Source organism: Ranitomeya imitator, chromosome 2, assembly GCF_032444005.1.
Source record: "Ranitomeya imitator isolate aRanImi1 chromosome 2, aRanImi1.pri, whole genome shotgun sequence".
Lineage (NCBI taxonomy): Eukaryota > Metazoa > Chordata > Amphibia > Anura > Dendrobatidae > Ranitomeya > Ranitomeya imitator.
The window spans coordinates 296,421,580-296,440,100 of NC_091283.1; the positions used below are offsets into that span (position 1 = coordinate 296,421,580).

The 18,521-nt window shown below is 44.8% G+C and overlaps 1 pseudogene; it reads right to left on the bottom strand.

The window, feature by feature from the left end:
• Positions 1-18,521, bottom strand: part of LOC138663302 (oocyte zinc finger protein XlCOF7.1-like) — a 144,119-nt pseudogene that overhangs the window by 102,344 nt on the left and 23,254 nt on the right.

Genomic DNA, 18,521 nt, shown 5'->3' on the forward strand with positions numbered 1-18,521 from the left:
CTGGTCTGGTTGTCCTCCCGTCATGTTCCTATGAAGGTTTTGTCTCCTAAGTTTAAGCCTCGGTTTATTGGTCCTTATAGGATTTCTGAGATTATTAATCCGGTGTCTTTTCGATTGGCGCTTCCGGCCTCTTTTGCTATCCATAATGTCTTCCATAGATCTTTGCTGCGGAAATATGTGGAGCCTGTTGTTCCCTCTGTTGATCCTCCGGCCCCTGTGTTGGTTGATGGGGAGTTGGAATATGTTGTTGAGAAGATTTTGGATTCCCGTTTTTCGAGGCGGAAGCTTCAGTACCTGGTCAAATGGAAGGGTTATGGCCAGGAGGATAATTTTTGGGTTTTTGCCTCTGATGTCCATGCGGCTGATTTGGTCCGTGCCTTTCATCTGGCTTATCCTGATCGTCCTGGGGGCCCTGGTGAGGGTTCGGTGACCCTTCCTCAAGGGGGGGGGGGTACTGTTGTGAATTCTGCTCTTGGGTTCCCTCCGGTGGTTGAAGGTGGGAATGCAGTTGTCTCTGAGTCACAGTCCTGGCCAGGTGTATCTGATAATTACAATTCGGACTGGGATATTTAGGTGTGCAGGATCCTTTAGCCCTTGCCAGTTGTCAATCTTTCTTGTGAAGTGATGGATCACTTTCTGGCTTCTCCTGCCTGCTGCCAAATTCAGCAAAGATAAGTGTTTGGTTCTTTGTATCTGTGGCACACTGCTGTGTGCTTGTTTCAGTTTTATTCCTGCTCTGATTGTAGGATTCACTGGAGTTGCAGATTTACGCTCCTACATCTATTAGTTAGATGTAGGAAGTTTTTGTAATTTCTGCTGTGGATGTTTTTGAAGGGTTTTTTACTGACCGCACAGAACTCTGTCCTATCCTGTCCTATTTTAGTTAGAGTGGCCTCCTGTGCTAAATTCTGTTTTCTGCCTGTGTATGTTTTTTCCTCTCCGACTCACCGCCAATATTTGTGGGGGGGGCTGTCTATCCTTTGGGGATTTTCTCTGAGGCAAGATAGTATTCCTCTTTCCATCTTTAGGAGTAATTAGTCCTCCGGCTGTGACGAGGTGTCTAGGTGTGTTAGGTACACTCCACGGCTACTTCTAGTTGCGGTGTTAAGTTCAGGATTGCGGTCAGTACAGTGGCCACCATCTCCAGTGAAAGTTCTCATGCAGCTCTAAAGTCACCGGATCATAACAGTTACCGTGTCAGAGACCCCAAGAGTACAGCTCAAGTTGCCTACCATGCAGGTACTGTCCCAGGACAGGAGACAGAAAAGGCTTTCTTTTTTTAATCAAATAGATTTTTATTGATTTATAAAATGCAATAAACATTTAACAATAGCACGTGTTTTTCAATCCCGTCCCAGCATTAACCCCCATTTACCCATCCCACCCCCATTCATCCCCATCTCTCCCCCCTTTCCCACTTAGACAGCTCACATCCTTCTTTTATCATGTCTTGTAGCATGCCCAGTGACGTAGTATATTGCCCAGCCACGTAGTATATTGCCCAGCCACGTAGTATATTGTCCAGCCACGTAGTATATTGTCCAGTGACGTAGTATATTGCCCAGTTACGTAGTATACAGCATAGAGCCACGTAGTATATTGCACAGCGACATAGTATACAGCACAGAGCCACGTAGTATATTGCCCAGCGACATAGTATATTGCCCAGCGACGTAGTATATTGCCCAGCCACGTAGTATATAGCCCAGCCACGTAGTATATTGCCCAGCCACGTAGTATATTGCCCAGTGACGTAGTATATTGCCCAGTTATGTAGTATACAGCACAGAGCCACGTAGTATATTGCACAGCGACGTAGTATACAGCAGAGAGTCACGTAGTATATTGCCCAGTGACGTAGTATATTTCCCAGCCACGTAGTATATTGTCCAGCCACGTAGTATATTGTCCAGCCATGTAGTATATTGCCCAGTCACGTAGTATACAGCACAGAGCCACGTAGTATATTGCCCAGTGACGTAGTATATTGGCCAGCCACGTTGTATATTGCACAGCCACGTAGTATATTGTACAGCCATGTGGTATATTGCCCAGCTACGTAGTATATTGCCCAGCCACGTATGTCACAGGTTAAAAATAAAAAAATAAACATACTCACCTAACGATCCGAGGGCCCCTTGTAGTTTAACATACTCACCATTCTGGTCGCTGCTCCTCAGCGTCCCGTTTCTCCGCCTCCTGGGATCCAACGGCGCTGTGCCGATGGGCGCGCGGCTGCCGCCATCTTGCGTTCCCAGGATGCATAGCGAAACTACCCAGATGACTTAGCGGTCTCACGAGACCGCTAGGTCTTCTGGGTCATTTCGCAATGCATCGCTGGGAAAGGAAGATGGCGGCAGGCGCGAGCGGTTCAGCGGACAACGGAGGGTGAGTATAGCAGGTTTTTTGTTTTTTTTACTATTTTTAACATTCATTCTTTTACTATTGATGCCGCATAGGCAGAATCAATAGTAACAGATTGGGGACACACAGGGTTAATAGCGGCGGTAACGGAGTGCGTTACCCGCGGCATAACACAATCCGTTACCGCCGGCATTAACCCTGTGTTAGCGGTGACTGGAGGGGAGTATGGAGCGGAGCGCCGGGGACACTGACTGTGTGGAATAAGGAGCGGCCATTTTCTTCCGGACTGTGCCCGTCGCTGATTGGTCGCAGCAGCCATGACAGGCAGCTGGCGAGACCAATCAGCGAATGAATAACCATGACAGAAGGAAAGAAAGAAAGAAAGAAAGAAAGAAGGACAGACGGAAGTGACCCGTAGACAATTATATAGTAGATTATTTTATAGGCGACACCTCCTCAGGCCTATTTTCCCTTAATCTCCTCCTAACCCAATTCCAACCAAGGCGTCCATAATTTGTCATACAGAACAGAGAAAGGGCTTTCTTGCCAGCAAGCAACATGTAGTAAGAGACCAGAAAACCAAAGCATAGTGGAAGGCTCCCAACCTGACCTGCCAAAGGGACTTCTACTTGTTTTCAGACTGCCTGGACTCCTTCTGCACCTGTTACCGGTAACCTGGACCGAGGCTGAATTCTACTTCAGTAAACCAGGTAAAGACGGCAATCCTGTGTCCTCAGTTATTTACCAGCAACCCACCATCCTTGCCAAAAACCTTGGGAGCCCTGGGGACCCCGCTTCACCTGTGGGAAGCGCCACCATCTTTCTGCAACATCACCCCAGAGGACCCCTTTAAGCAACATCGGTCACCTCTGACCGAGAACAACAGGTGGCATCACGAATAGACTTTATTCCAAAATACCCCTTAAAGACCTTTCCCCTTTAATTGAGTGCCAAGGGCCACGGACCGGGTCGCAGCCACTGTGGCTTCCCATTTAAGTGCAACAGTACCCGGTACCGAGTACTCCAGGCCCTGGCGTGTGACTCACAGCCACAGTCGGTGATTGAGAAGAATCTGTGACTTCTCTGCATTTAGCGGTTACTACTCACCTGGGTAGTCATATGTAGGAATCTCCTCTTTACACCACTCATCACCCCTCACATATGTCTCTGTAGTATTAATATGGGTCAGATCTTCACCCTGAAACAAATATTGTAAAAGTCACAGACAGATGGAGAAGTCACATCTATGATCAGCTGTAATCCTGCCATCTCCACCATTCTCATTACACAAGTATAAAACATATAATACTGGGGGATATTCTTTAATTTTTATTATTTAAGTATGGTCCCATTGAGAGCCCAACTTGAATTTTGGTCCAGATGTGGCCAGGAGCATAGGAGGCACATGTGGGTTTTCTGCTCATTTTATTTCATATTGATTTTTCGAAAATGAGTTTTTAAAGTTTGCGTTTGATTCCGCAAGGGTAAAATATTAATATAGATACTCATGACATATCTGTCGGCATCCTCTACTGTTCTAAGTTGAAGGGTGTTTTTCCCAGAAATTCACATTTTTTCCACAACTTTAAAAATTAATTTAAAAAAAAACTAAAATTTATAGAATTTTTCTTCCTCACATTTTGCATCCTCTAACACAGTATTACCAAAGAACAAATTCTCAAAAGAATTAAAAATCTAGTGGTAATACTCATTGGTTCATTTGACTTGGAATAACCCAGAACCAGACCTTTACCGAAATCTACACATCATAGGAGAGATCTCCTGACACCTTCTCTCCTTCTACCTGATGATCCTGAGGAACATTGGGATCTTCTTGTTTACAGTCCTGTGGAAGAAGAGGATGGGGACATCTCTCTGGTGTTGTCCTCTTACTGGATAGATCTGGAGGAAACACATACAGGGACTGAATTCATTCTTTACATACAGATAATTATAGGCCGTGTGTATTTAGTCCTGTCTATTACCTGGTGATGTGAGGGGCTGGGGAACCTCCATCATGACGCCCTTGTACAGATCTTTGTGTCCTTCTAAATACTCCCACTCCTCGAAGGAGAAATAAACAGCGACATCCTGACACCTTATAGGAACCTGATACATACAATGATACCGTCATCTCCCCGATCCCTTCATAGCGTTACTGTATAATGTCCCAGCATTCCCAGCAGTGTCACCTCTCCAGTCAGCAGCTCAATCATCTTGTAGATGAGTTCTAGGATCTTCTGGTCATTGATGTCCTCATGGATCAGGGGGTGAGGTGGAGGTCCCGTGATTGGGCTCAGGGGTCTTCCCCATCCCTCAGACTCAGGGTCCTGACAGCGATCACTAGAGGTCTTCTTCACTACTGTGTAATCCTGGTTATGGAGAGACACATTAATAAATCTCACTGCAGAGATTTCCAGAGTCCTCACCTCTCCAGTTCTGTCCATCTGTTATTCCCATAGATAAGAATGATGTAATGTGACGTCATCAGAATCTCTCACCTCTCCAGTAATCCGGAAGAGGATCTCTAGGGTGAGGTGTAATATCCTCTCCACCATCTTGTCTCTGTCCATATCCATCTTTGATGGGTAAATCAGGAAAATTTTCTTTTGTAGAAGATCTTCACTGAGATGATCCGATATTGTAGAGACCTGAATGAGAAGATGAGCCGATGTAACATCATAAAATCCTGTGTAATAATACAATTACTGGAGATAATAAGGAAAACATATGAGGAGATTTATTATTTTACAGTATTCAGTTTTCTTCTTTACATCTACTAATAAAACCTATATATTTAGGCCACAGACAACAAGCAGTTTCTTCCTCGGAGTCGGCAGCTGAATACGTTCCTCATAGACTCATCTTCCATAACGCTAATTCTCGTCTCATTTACCGACCCTGGAATCGGCATTAGCAATACTGCAGGAGATATTCATTACACGGGACAGGATAAATAACTACTTCATGATGAGGATGACATCTTCATCTTCTACTACGGCTCTAGAAACATATTGGTCCAGAGTCCGTCACTGACTGCATCACCACCGGCCGTCTATGTGAAGGTTTCCCGTCTTCCCCGCACTGTAATCTTCTATCACGTTAGATCTCATGTCTGATTCACACACAGATGTTTGAGGCTTTAATAAAAGCTTATTTGTTTCCACAATCAATGCAGACAGAAATTATCTAATCCCAAAGTTTCCATGTACAGTGATTTATGGGGTTTATTTCTGGCCTTAGGCTTTCCTATATTACAAAAAAAAAAACACCAGAAAAAAAACAGATATTGAAATGTTTCTAAAGAAAATTGGCTTCAACAATTCATGTAAAAAGAAAAAAACATGGAAAAAGCAGAAGACACATTTTATAATTTTTAACATGTTAAACATTTATTAAAAAGAAATTAATGTTTTTGTGCACCAGAACATAGATGTGCACTGCAGGGACGGCACAGATGAGGCTTCAACAAAAACCCTGGCAGTTTAACCACTTGCTGCTGTGAAAAGCAAACATGACATCTAAGAAGGTGTGACCGAAATTGGCTGAATGCCCCCCGGCTCCAAGTACTGGATAGTATGGGGCGGCCTAGTTACTACGATACTTACATGCCTAATAATGGTGTCTGGGCTGCAATGTATGAAGTTTAAATAACAACCACAGATACACCAATCACTATATGCCAAAAAAATAAAATAAAATCAAATAAGAAATAAAATCTTTATATAAATGCCAGTGACTAGCGTCCTGTGGAGAGCAATGTGGAAACCACCACCACTAAGAGAAAGCAACCACAGCCAATATAGAATAGTCCAAGAAGATCTACCAAGCAGGGATAAGATAAAAAATGCCTTTATTGTATATAATTGGCAAATATTAAATAGAAAATACAATATACAATACAAATACAAATAAAAAATGTAGACACATGTGCGCACAATGGGACAATATTTTTTGTATAAATAAAATCAATATCAACAATTGTACAGGCTGACCCTTTAAAAAAATGGTTTTTAAATACCAGGCTCATACACCCCCCAAGATGACATATATTGTTAACCGAAATTATATGTAGCACAAAATCCGTATATGCTCAAAATACACACTCCTTAATGCAATGTGTGCAAAATATAGCAAGGTAATAACTTATGTGTGCAATATAGCAATATAAAGTGCAAAGAAAAGAGGGAAGATTGAATATAATCAATGTAATATACTGAGTTGTGTAAAGCCACAGAAAGTGCAATGTGCAAAAATTGTAAAAAAGCGTGGGAACTATAAAAATCACAAAGTGCCAAAAACATGCGGATATTGCTATTAGGTGGTGTTAAACTGAACCACAGTGTGCAATAAAAGAGCCTATAAGGACGTCACTTATAATTGGGCAATGCAAGTTTAATGTGCCAATACCGGTTCTAACCTGTCACCATATAGAGCCTTCATCAGATAGTAATCCGAAACGCGCGTCGGGGTGCGCCTTCTTGGGATTCGGCTGACCCCACATTTACAGGTATATTGGAGATTCTATACATCCCCCTGCATTGTGCCATGCTGGCTGGATTGGTATCCGGTGCCTTGATCCGATCTAGATTGTATTTGGATCGAATAGTGCCTATATAGTTGGATATGGTAATCAGTCTGTATCTGGCTCCATGTAGTGGCAGAATATAACCATCATTTACATACAGTATTTGGGCCAAATGGTGGCAATTTAGCAGTATTTTACCTATCTATATCTGGCTCTATATGGTGACAGGTTAGAACCGGTATTGGCACATTAAACTTGCATTTCCCAATTATAAGTGACGTCCTTATAGGCTCTTTTTTTGCACACTGTGGTTCAGTTTAACACCACCTAATAGCAATATCCGCATGTTTTTGGCACTTTGTGATTTTTATAGTTCCCACGCTTTTTTACAATTTTTGCACATTGCACTTTCTGTGGCTTTACACAACTCAGTATATTACATTGATTATATTCAATCTTCCCTCTTTTCTTTGCACTTTATATTGCTATATTGCACACATAAGTTATTACCTTGCTATATTTTGCACACATTGCATTAAGGAGTGTGTATTTTGAGCATATACGGATTTTGTGCTACATATAATTTCGGTTAACAATATATGTCATCTTGGGGGGTGTATGAGCCTGGTATTTAAAAACCATTTTTTTAAAGGATCAGCCTGTACCATTGTTGATATTGATTTTATTTATACAAAAAATATTGTCCCATTGTGCGCACATGTGTCTACATTTTTTATTTGTATGTGTATTGTATATTGTATTTTCTATTTAATATTTGCCAATTATATACAATAAAGGCATTTTTTATCTTATCCCTGCTTGGTAGATCTTCTTGGACTATTCTATATTGGCTGTGGTTGCTTTCTCTGCAATGTATGAAGGTCTATTAGGCTGGGCCAGAGGCAGCGTCCAATAAGTTACCTATTATTGCCCCATACACATTAGACTAAAGTTCAATAAAAACACTGATTTCGAGGGGTTTTGTCGACAATATAATGTATTTGGGGGCCTCCCGACAGATGATGTCAGGGCAGAGAAGGATCTGGCATCCTGAATTTCAGAGGATAATCCGTTTGTTCTTCCTGTAGAATCCTCCTCTAGAGGAGTCTGGGGGCGACTCTCTCAAACAGACCACAGGAAAGCTGGAATATTTGTGTGTATGGGGGAGTCGGGAGAGATGGCCGTCTGCCAAATGACCGTTCAGCCAACACTTATGTCATATGTATGGGGCCGTTAGTATTACACTGACAGCAGTGATGATACACGGCACTACAGTAGTACAGGGCATCACCGGAGCCATCAGAGGCTTGGATGTTGTATGATCGCACTAGTTAGAGGTGTTTAACAAAGATTTAAAGTGAAAAAAATCATAGTTTCAGCAACAAGAAATATCTGTCACTATATGGAAAGCAGAGTCACTGCACAATGTTAGTTAAGTCACGTCCATAACTACTTTATTATACTCTATTATCCTGTACACAGTGGAGGAGATAGATATCACAGGTCCGACAGCAACAGCTGGAACTGGGCCCTCCAACGTAAAGAAAAAAAAAATCTATCTATCTATATATATAAAGCTGAGTGTGTGTGTGTATGTGTGTGTGTCAAGACACGCCCATTCCACATATCCACCAATCACTAAGCATCTTTCATTTCACCAGAGCTGTTTAAAAGAAGCTGAGCTGTGATTGGTTGCTATGAGCAATAGTTTTCCCACTCCACAACACCTCAGAAGACACTGACCGGGTGGGAGAAATCTAGCATCCCTGGGAACATAAGCTCCAGCCATTGTCTGCCCCCCAGAAAGGAGCAGAGAGCACATGACAGAAATGAATCCCCCTCCTCTGTTACTGCCGCGCTCTATTGTTACCGGCGTAGAAAATCGCATCACCAGTGGCCGCACACAGAGCCGCACTGCCAGGTTACATAACAGCACATCTCCAGGAACTCCCTGATCAGCGCCACCCAGCTCAGGACTATGGGATGGAGGATGTGTGATGGGTATATGGGCACGGGACTATAGAATGGAGGATGTGTGATGGGTATATGGACACGGGACTATGGGATGGAGGATATGTATGATGGGTATATGGGCACAGGACTATGGGATGGAGGATATGTATGATGGGTATATGGGCACAGGACTATGGGATGGTTGATGTGTGATGGGTATATAGGTACAGGACTATGGGATGGTTGATGTGTGATGGGTATATGGGCACTGGACTATGGGATGGAGGATGTGTATGATGGGTATATGAACACGGGACTATGGGATGGAGGATGTGTGATGGGTATATGGGCACTGGACTATGGGATGGAGGATGTGTGATGGGTATATGGCAACGGGACTATGGGATGGAGGATGTGTGAAGGGTATATGGGCACGGGACTATGGGATGGTTGATGTGTGATGGGTATATGGGCACTGGACTATGGGATGGAGAATGTGTGATGGGTATATGGTCACGGGACTATGGGATGGAGGATGTGTGATGGGTATATGGGCACTGGACTATGGGATGGAGGATGTGTGATGGGTATATGGGCACTGGACTATGGGATTGAGGTTGTGTACGATTGGTATATGGGCATTGGACAATGGGATGGATGTGTTATGGGTATATGGGCGCTGGACTATGGGATGGAGGATATGTATGATGGGTATATGGGCACTGGACTATGGGATGGAGGATGTGTGATGGGTATATGGACACCGGACTATGGGATGGAGGATGTGTGATGAGTATATGGTGACGGGACTATGGGATGGAGGATATGTGTGATGGGTATATGGGCACTGGACTATGCAGATCTCTTCAATGGCTCCCATTCCCTCAGCATATCCAGTTCAAATTACTAATACTGACCTACAAAGCCATCCATAACCTGTCTCCCCCATACGTCTCTGAACTAATCTCCCGATATTCTTCCTCATGTAATCTCTGGTCCTTCCAAGACCTCCTTCTCTCCTCCACACTTATTCGCTCCTCACCCAACCGCCTCCAAGACTTCTCCCGAATATCCCCCATCCTCTGGAATTCTTCCTGCTCTTTGTCTCCACTGTGCTCCCTGCCTGGAATCAGAATTCTTACTACCATTATATCTTTGTTTACCTTCAGAACGTACTATCTGATGTCTCCCTCCTGGCACCCAACACCATATCAATTCAGGAGGACTGCAATCATACAGACCAAAGGTCTGTACTTCTCACTTTCTATCTGACTCCTCACAAGGAAATTGTTCTCCTTTGTGCCCATGGAGCTCAGTATGAGGTCTCCCACACAGTATGACGATCCCTATAGCACCTCACACAGTATTATGGCTAGAGATGAGCGAATATTTCGGTTCAGCTCACGATCACCGAATTTTCAATATTCGCCGACTTAATCGTCGATTAGATTTCCAAATATAGCCGAACATGCACAGCACAAGAGCCGGTGTTTCCCATGCTGTGACAGCGTAAGAAATCACCAGCGTAGCGCTTCTGATCGGCGGTAAAATCATCCCCGCCTGTCAGAGAGCCGCGGTTCCCATCCTGTCAGAAGACAGCGTGACCACTCATTTGTGATCAGAGGTAAAAAGTTTACCTCCGGTTACTGGTGTCAGCTGATGGGACTACAGCTCCCATCATCCGACACCTACAGCCGCTAATAACAGTGAGAGCCGGAGCGGCTGATGGGTGTAGTCCATCAGTACCAGATGTATTAAGTGATGATCAGATGTCTTAACTTTGTCCTAGATGCAGAGAGCTACAGGTTAGTTGCTTAATCAGCATTCATATGTGCATTAATCACAATATTCCATATATATTTAGATAATGAATAACAGAGGAGCTAGACAATATGGTAATTAACTAACCACCCCTAACCACTCCTTTCTATATGCAATTATAAAACTATGTATGTACAATAAATCATCAGTATTGATAGAATGTTTTTCTGTCACAATGGTGTACAGTCCATTCTTGATGAGCGCTCAATATACTCAGTCTTATTGGGAACGGCCGCAGCACACACAGGGATAAATTTATCCAAATCAAATTTCCATAACAACTGGTGCCCAATGTGGGGCATGGACGAAACACGCAGGGGACCCTGCTGACCGGAGAGATGGAGGTTTTGGCCACGGCCTTGGTTCACGGGACGGAGACTGCGCAGCTCCATAAGTAAAGTAAGAAAATGTTATCATCTTACCTGAAAGTCCCCTGTGCCCGGTTCGGGTCTATACCTCTTGCCGGTCAGGTGTGGTCACCACCGCATTCCCAGGTAGTGTAAAAAGTCCAAGTCCATATCAAAACCATGGGATATAAGTCAAGGTGTCTGCTGTGTGCCGTGTATGTGTTCCATGTTTGTGTGAGATCTGGGAGAAAAGCTGGAACGGTGACTGTTTTGCTTGTGGTTGCTGGGTAACAGACCGCAGGAGGTCAAATCGCTTGATAAGTTATTGCAGGATTCCCGTGCATAGGAGGGACAGGTAGTTCCGGGGCATGTGGTCCCAGGCTCCAGGCTCGGGTAGTGATAACTTAGAGGGCTACTGCAGATTCCCATAGTGCCGGCGAGCCAGTTAGAACGACTGGACCAGGGTGGTAATTTCCCGCTTGTTGTGTTTCACACTCAGGTGGCCCGGGTACAGGTGTGCCCAGCGCGATTGGCAGTAGTCTGTTCCCAGCGCAACCTGCAAATGTCACAAAATAATAAAAGGGCATCTCCCAGACGTCTGTATCTGTTTCTGTTCGTGTCATGTATTGCTGCTTTAAGTGCATACAATTGTAAAGGAAATTTTTTTTTCTCTTTTTCTGAACTTGCCCTTCTCCACGCTGCTAGCAGAGATACATCCATTGTAAATCACACTGTCACATCTGTTTTTGGAAAGTTTCCTGTTTCTGCATTCTGAGTAGTGCTAGAGTGTACAATGTTCGAAGAAGTGAAACTAAATGGTATATATAATTTTTGCTGTGACATACTTGTTTTCAAATACATGATTTTAGTAACCTTCCATACAGCAGCATAAGAAAAGGGGAAGAGTGAGTGTCTGACTGCGTTTGAGCACAGAGGAAGAGAAAAAAAACGTTTTAACTTTTTACTCTTTTGAAGGTTTTCCTTCTGTTTTTTTTTCATTTTAAAGTTTTTTTTAAAGTTTTTTTATTAAGTTTTCCAAAGTTTTCCTTTCCGTCTCTTTACTTTTTTTTAAAGTTTTTCCTTTTGTATCAAAATTTAAAGGTTTTGGTTGTGTACCAAGGTTTTGATGGTTTTGTTTTCTTTTGGTTTCAACTTCTTGTACCAACTTTTTGAAGGCTTTCTTTTTGTGTTTTTATATATCAATCTTTCTGAAGTTTTTTTGTTGTTATCTTTTTCCTTTTTTGTTTGTTTTTCATTTTTGTTTTTGCCACGGGGAATAAGGTGGCCAAGCAACAGGAGGGTCTTTTACTTCCTGGAGAGAAAACAGCCCCCCAGATAGTGGCAGAACACGAAGGTGTTAAGCATGTGAAGAATTTTGGAAGGTATAAAGTGTTATGATACGGTGGTCTAGGAGCAACATGGAACGAGCTCTGAAGGACGTGGTAACTGTACTGACCGCAGTCCCTAAGCTCAACACAACACTAGAAGTAGCCGTGGAATGCTCCTAACTCTCCCTAGGCATCTCGTCACAGCCTAAGAGCTAACTACCCCTAAAGAAAGAAGCAGGAAAACTATCTTGCCTCAGAGAAAATCCCCAAAGGATAGATTAGCCCCCCACAAATAATGACTGTGAGTGGAGGGGGAAAAGACATACACAGAATGAAACCAGGATGAGCACAGGAGGCCAGTCTAGCTAAATAGATAGGACAGGATGGAATACTGTGCGGTCAGTATAAAACACTACAAAAATCCACGCAGAGTTTACAAAAAAAACTCCACACCTGACTAAAGGTGTGGAGGGCAAATCTGCCTCCCAGAGCTTCCAGCAAGACAGAATTAATTCACACTGATAAGCCGGACAAACATAGAAAGCACAGAATGGATAAGTCCACAATCTATGGACAGAAAAGAGCAAGCAAAAACTTAGCTTAGCTGAACTGGTCAGGATAACAGGGAACTCCAAAGAGATGTGAATCCAACCAAGAACCATTTACAAGTGGCACTGGCTGAAGACAGAGCCAGACCTAAATAGCCGAGCAGAAGAGAAGATAAGTGGAGGCAGCTGATGACAGCTAACTCCAAGGAGCAGCCATACCACTAGAAACCACAAGAGGGAGCCCAAGAGCAGAACTCACAAAAGTGCCACTTACAACCACCGGAGGGAGCCCAAGAGTGGAATTCACAACAATAAAGTATGTGAAATTCATAAGAATGTCATGACGTAGAAAGGAAAATAAGGGAAGTTAGCTGATGTTAAATTGCTGAACACTAATACATGGTATGCAATAGCAGCAGAGCTTACATCGCCTAGGTGGTACAGAAAGATATGTGAGCAAACCAGGAAGAGATTTTTGTGTGTATGAGATGGGGAAAGGTATTAAGCCATCAGCGCCTCCCCATACATTGGGCATGTGAAGTCTGCTCTCAGGACTAGGGAGTTTTTGCACAGTATGTGGCACACCCCGTCCCTCCCTACAGGGATAAGGCATCATAGTTCCAACCATGCCCTCTAAGACTGCACAGAGGGGGGGAGGATTTCTCTTCTCTATCCTCCTTTTTCTCTGCCACTCTTTCTCTCCTCCTCTCTCACTCTCCTTTCCTCTCCTCTTTCTCCACACTTTTCTTCTCTCTCTCTCTCTCCCTCTATCTCTCTCCTCAACACCTCTCTACTCCTCCTTCTCTCTCTCTCTCTCCTCCACACCTCTTTCCTCCTTTTTCACTCCCCCACCACACCTATCTTCTCCTCCTGTTTCTTCTCCACTCCCTTCAACCAATCCTCCTGCTTCTTCTTCTCTCTCTCCACCTCCTTCTGCACACCCTGATTCTTCTCCTTTCTCTTCACCACACCTTTCTATCTCTCTCTATCTCCTCATTCTCCTTCTCCACACCCCTTTCCTCCTTCTTCACTCACCGCTTTTTTTCCCCCTCTTCTCCACACCTCCCATCTCTCTCCTTCTGTTCCTTTTTCTCACTCCTCACCTCCTCCTCCTAAACACCTTTCATCAACCCCTTCTTCTTCGGCTGGGCCAACGGCCAATTCAAACAATGTGGTGCTTACGGCACAAGGCACCCCTTCTATGTCCCTGGCACAATCCAGCCACTGCCAGTTGTGATATCGGGGAAAGAAGGTGAAAATCCCACTACACACAATGCAGTAGGCAACCCCCAGACACATCAGGCAGCGGACATCTCAGCCCTGGGTGCGGAGGGGGGAGGACTGACATCACCATCTGCTGATAATTGTACAACTTCAGCACCGGTCAGAGCTGCCTACATTCACACCAATATTGCAAAGCAGGGTGTGACTAATATCTAAAAAGTAACTTTTAATATATCACATTAAAAATTGGTATAATCAACCACATATAGATAAAACATAAAGGACTCACAGGAAAAATTCCCATGCAAAGGGAATCTATAAATCACAAATTCCCTGAGACTGTTTAAATATACATATCGGTGTCAATCTCTAAAGGGAAGAAAAAACCTCCTACAAGGGAGCACGTGACATATATAGATAGTTAACAAACCACAAATCTTGTACCTCCATCAATCATGTGGAGATGTAGTACAGTCACATATATCCTGTCTCCGTCGTTCATGTGGAGACACAGAATGTACAAAATGGAACGATCTCACCTCTGAACTTCTTATTCCATAAGGGTAAGATCACTCACCTCCGCAGCATCTGGGAGGGGGGCCTACAATTCCGGCCACACACATACCCGTCCAAGCTGTCAGGAAAGTAATTTTAACCCCAATATACCGAACATATTTTCCCTACGCATTTCGTTGTTTATATACTCATCAGGGGAAACCAATGTATAGTCCTAGGGGTATGCCAGTAAACACTGTGGAACAGCATTCCTCTTGCTTAAATAGCCCGCCCTGTATTACCTGGACTAGGCTGGCTGACGTCATGTCTCGTGCGCCCCCTGTGGAACGCAGGTCTTGGACCGCATGCGTCACTTCCGGTGACGCGTGCTGTTTGGTTACTATGGCAGCATACTGCCCACACAGTGGGAAACTGGAAGACCTGGAACGCAGGTCTTGGACCGCATGTGTCACTTCCGGTGACGTGTGCTGTTTAGTTACTATGGCAGCATACTGCCCACACATGTCTCGGACCATGTGGCGTCCAGTTACGCTGTGCGTCTTGCTTCCGGTGATGCACACTGGTCCGGTAACCATAGCAGCGCAACGCCCGACCGTATCAGCAGGTCCAGGCGATACTGCTGTTAATGGATTTCCGGAGTCCCGGGACAACGCCGCATTAGGCTATATAGAGACTTCTCTGCCGCGTCATATTAATGAGAATTATATTAACCCCTACCTAGTTGCTAAACATGCTAATCATAGCGTGCTGCGCTCTTTATCCCAACGGGGCCATTTCTCAGCTAACTATTATTGATCCTACCATAACCTTCTCTCAGAAGGGAGGATCGTAACCACGGGCATGTGCTGGCTGAATCCTACAAGGGGGAAAAACACCAAGACCGGAGGTATGGCAATAGTAGAGACCAAATCAAATGCCTAAAAGTAATCCTAAGCAAATAGAAGGTCCCTACATGGGACCAAATAAAACTTGTTTGTATGTTTTGTTCCGTTTTGTTAAATGGAGAGGATCTAATGGAGAAATGGATGGGGTGGCAGGAGGGATAAATATTACATTATTACTACAATTACATTATTATTACAATATTACATATTACTACATTCACACCAACATAGAGCTATAAGCCTATGCTTCAGCAAGGGTGGAGTCATCCTCACATAAAAAGGCAACTTCTAAGTACAAAAAAAAAAAAATCAGTCAGTGTATGACCCCAGCACATGCTATCACAACTATTCCTCTGATGAAGATGAGGAGGGAACATCGTACATGCTGTCCAGTACTAGAAAAAGAAACCCACAAGCACCAAGAATGCAGGGAAAGATAGAGGCACCACCATTACACTATGTGCACTTCAAGTCAGGTGACAATCTTCCAGACCCAGGGATGCATCCCATGCCATTTTTCCGAAGAATGTAGTAAAACTAGCGAACATATGCAACCACCTGGAATGATCTCTGGGCCATAAATGTAAATAAAACCAGGTGATGCACTCTGGTCAATCATGAAGGAACAATTCAAACTTTCAGCAGAGTTAGATGTACACGCTTGGGAGTCAGGACCACAGCTAATTGAACAGCTCAGAGAGTGGGCCAAATGCAGATTGGCAGGACAAGCCCTCAGCTTACCTGACATGAGCCAAGACAAGACAGGGTCTGTAAAGAAGTTTCATGGCAGAGTAATGCTAGTTTTCCAAGACTTGGGCTTCACCATTCATGACCAGATACACAGGCAAATGTTGGCCCAGGCCTTTGTGCATGGACTGAGACAGCCAATCAGGAAACCATTGATACTGGCTAGGCCTGAGAACAGGTCAATGGCAGTGGACTGACCCAGCTAAATGGTTTATGCGCGCCTAGGAGACTGTTTATTGCCAATTGTCGCCAAAACTGCCATTATAGCGGCACAAAGGGCGCGAAGAAGGAAACGGCTGCCGTGCTGCTGAGAACACCGGAAGGGGAGCCAGAAGTGAAGACGCTGCAAAGTGCCGAGCGACACACCGGAAGAACCGCTGCGGACTCTGGAGAGGAGACACCGACCTCAATAACGTTAGCAAAGGGGAGAAGCTATGTCAGACCAGGGGGAAGAAGTGATGGCAGATGCAACTGCAGCCCCTGTAATGCCCCGAGACCTCAGGTTGGATGCAGCCACCGGTCTCATGGCACCCCCGGGCCTCGCCGTGGACGCACCTGCAGGCCCCATCTTACCACCGCAGCTTCAATCAGCAGGCCGGACCCCGCTGCCGCTACAGTCCCCATCATGCCGTTGTCCACAGTAGCCTAAGGGATTGAGTCCCAACCAGGGGTGCAGAAGACAGCCCCTCTCATGGTGACCACTGACCTGGAAGCGCAACCACCCTACAAAGACAGAAGAAGTGTCAAGTGTTGCAACTGTGACAAGTTTGGCCATTTCCACAACCAGTGCAGAGCACCCATGCAACCCAAGAGTTGGTCCATAGAAAGAGGTCAAGGAAGAAGTACAGAAACCAGTGAAGTACCCCGTCCATAGGACTGGGCAAGTAAGCCAGGTCCGCAAGACACTACGCTCCTGACATGTAAAACCCCATCTGCAGGACCAATACCTCAAATTATCCTGAAAGTGGATGGCGTTGTCAGATCTTTTCTTCTGCACACCGGTGCAAGTATGATGAAACCTGTGGAACCTCCTGATCCCACCTGCTGATCAGAATCCTCTGTGTCTGGCATGGGCATTGATGGTCAAGTCAGACATTCTCAGCTTACAAAGCCTCTGAGCGTGTGCACTCACCCAGGACACTCTATCCTGTCCCAGTTTGTGGTGTCATGCTTCTGGAGACACGCACCTGTAAATTAGGCGGGCTGTCATCACTACAAAAATGCCAAACAGGTGGGCGCTATATGTTGTTTAGGCACAGTGGGGCTCAGAAGGGAGGGGGCATTTAGTTTGGGAGCAGAAAATTAGCTGAGTTTCTTTTGGCGGGTCAGGAGCCATTTTGCTTTTCCAGAGCCTTTGTATTACTAACGTGGAAGCCCCCTATATTTCCGTTAACAGATGACAGATCTGAGTGGGGACTTCCTTTTTTTGTGGATTGAGTGATCTGATCTGAAACTTAGCACTGCAGAGTATCAGATCAATGATCTGACAGGCAGTGAAGGAGGCTTCTCAGGTCCTGCAAGCCACCTCCCTGCAGGACCTGGAAAAACCCTGCGGCCTTCTTGGTGCTGGGGTCTCCATGGAGACCCTCAGGACAATGCGATCCCATCGCATTATACTAAGGGAAGTGCGCAGGGAGCCCCCACCCTGTGCGATGCTTCTCTATGCCGCTGTCACTACTGACAGCGGCAGCAGAGGGGTTAAACGCCCATGATCGGTGATAACACCGATTGTGGGCATTGCTGCCGGGTGTCAGCTGTCACAAACAGCTGACACCCACACACGATCGCCGCGGCCCTCACCGTGAGGCCGTGGTATTCGCGGCACTGTACTAATACTGCCCCGGGCACAATAGCACCTCTTGCAGAGCAGTACTAGTATGGCACAAGTTGTGAAGGAGTTGAATTTGGGAATGTTTATCTTGCAAAAAGAAGGCTAAGAGGAGACTTAATAACTGTCTACAAATATTTGAATGGATGTCACAGTGTAGAGAGATCATCCTTATTCTCATTTGCATATGGAAACACGAGGAGTAATGGAAAACTATGATTCAAGTATAAAACATATAATACTGGTGGATAAAACAAGACTGGGCACAAGACCTTCACCGGCGTCTACACATCATAGGGGAGATCTCATGACACCTTCTCTCCATCTACCTGATGATCCTGAGGAACATTGGGATCTTCTTGCTTGCAGTCTTGTGGAAGAAGAGGATGGGGACATCTCTCTGGTGTTGTCCTCTTACTGGATAGATCTGGAG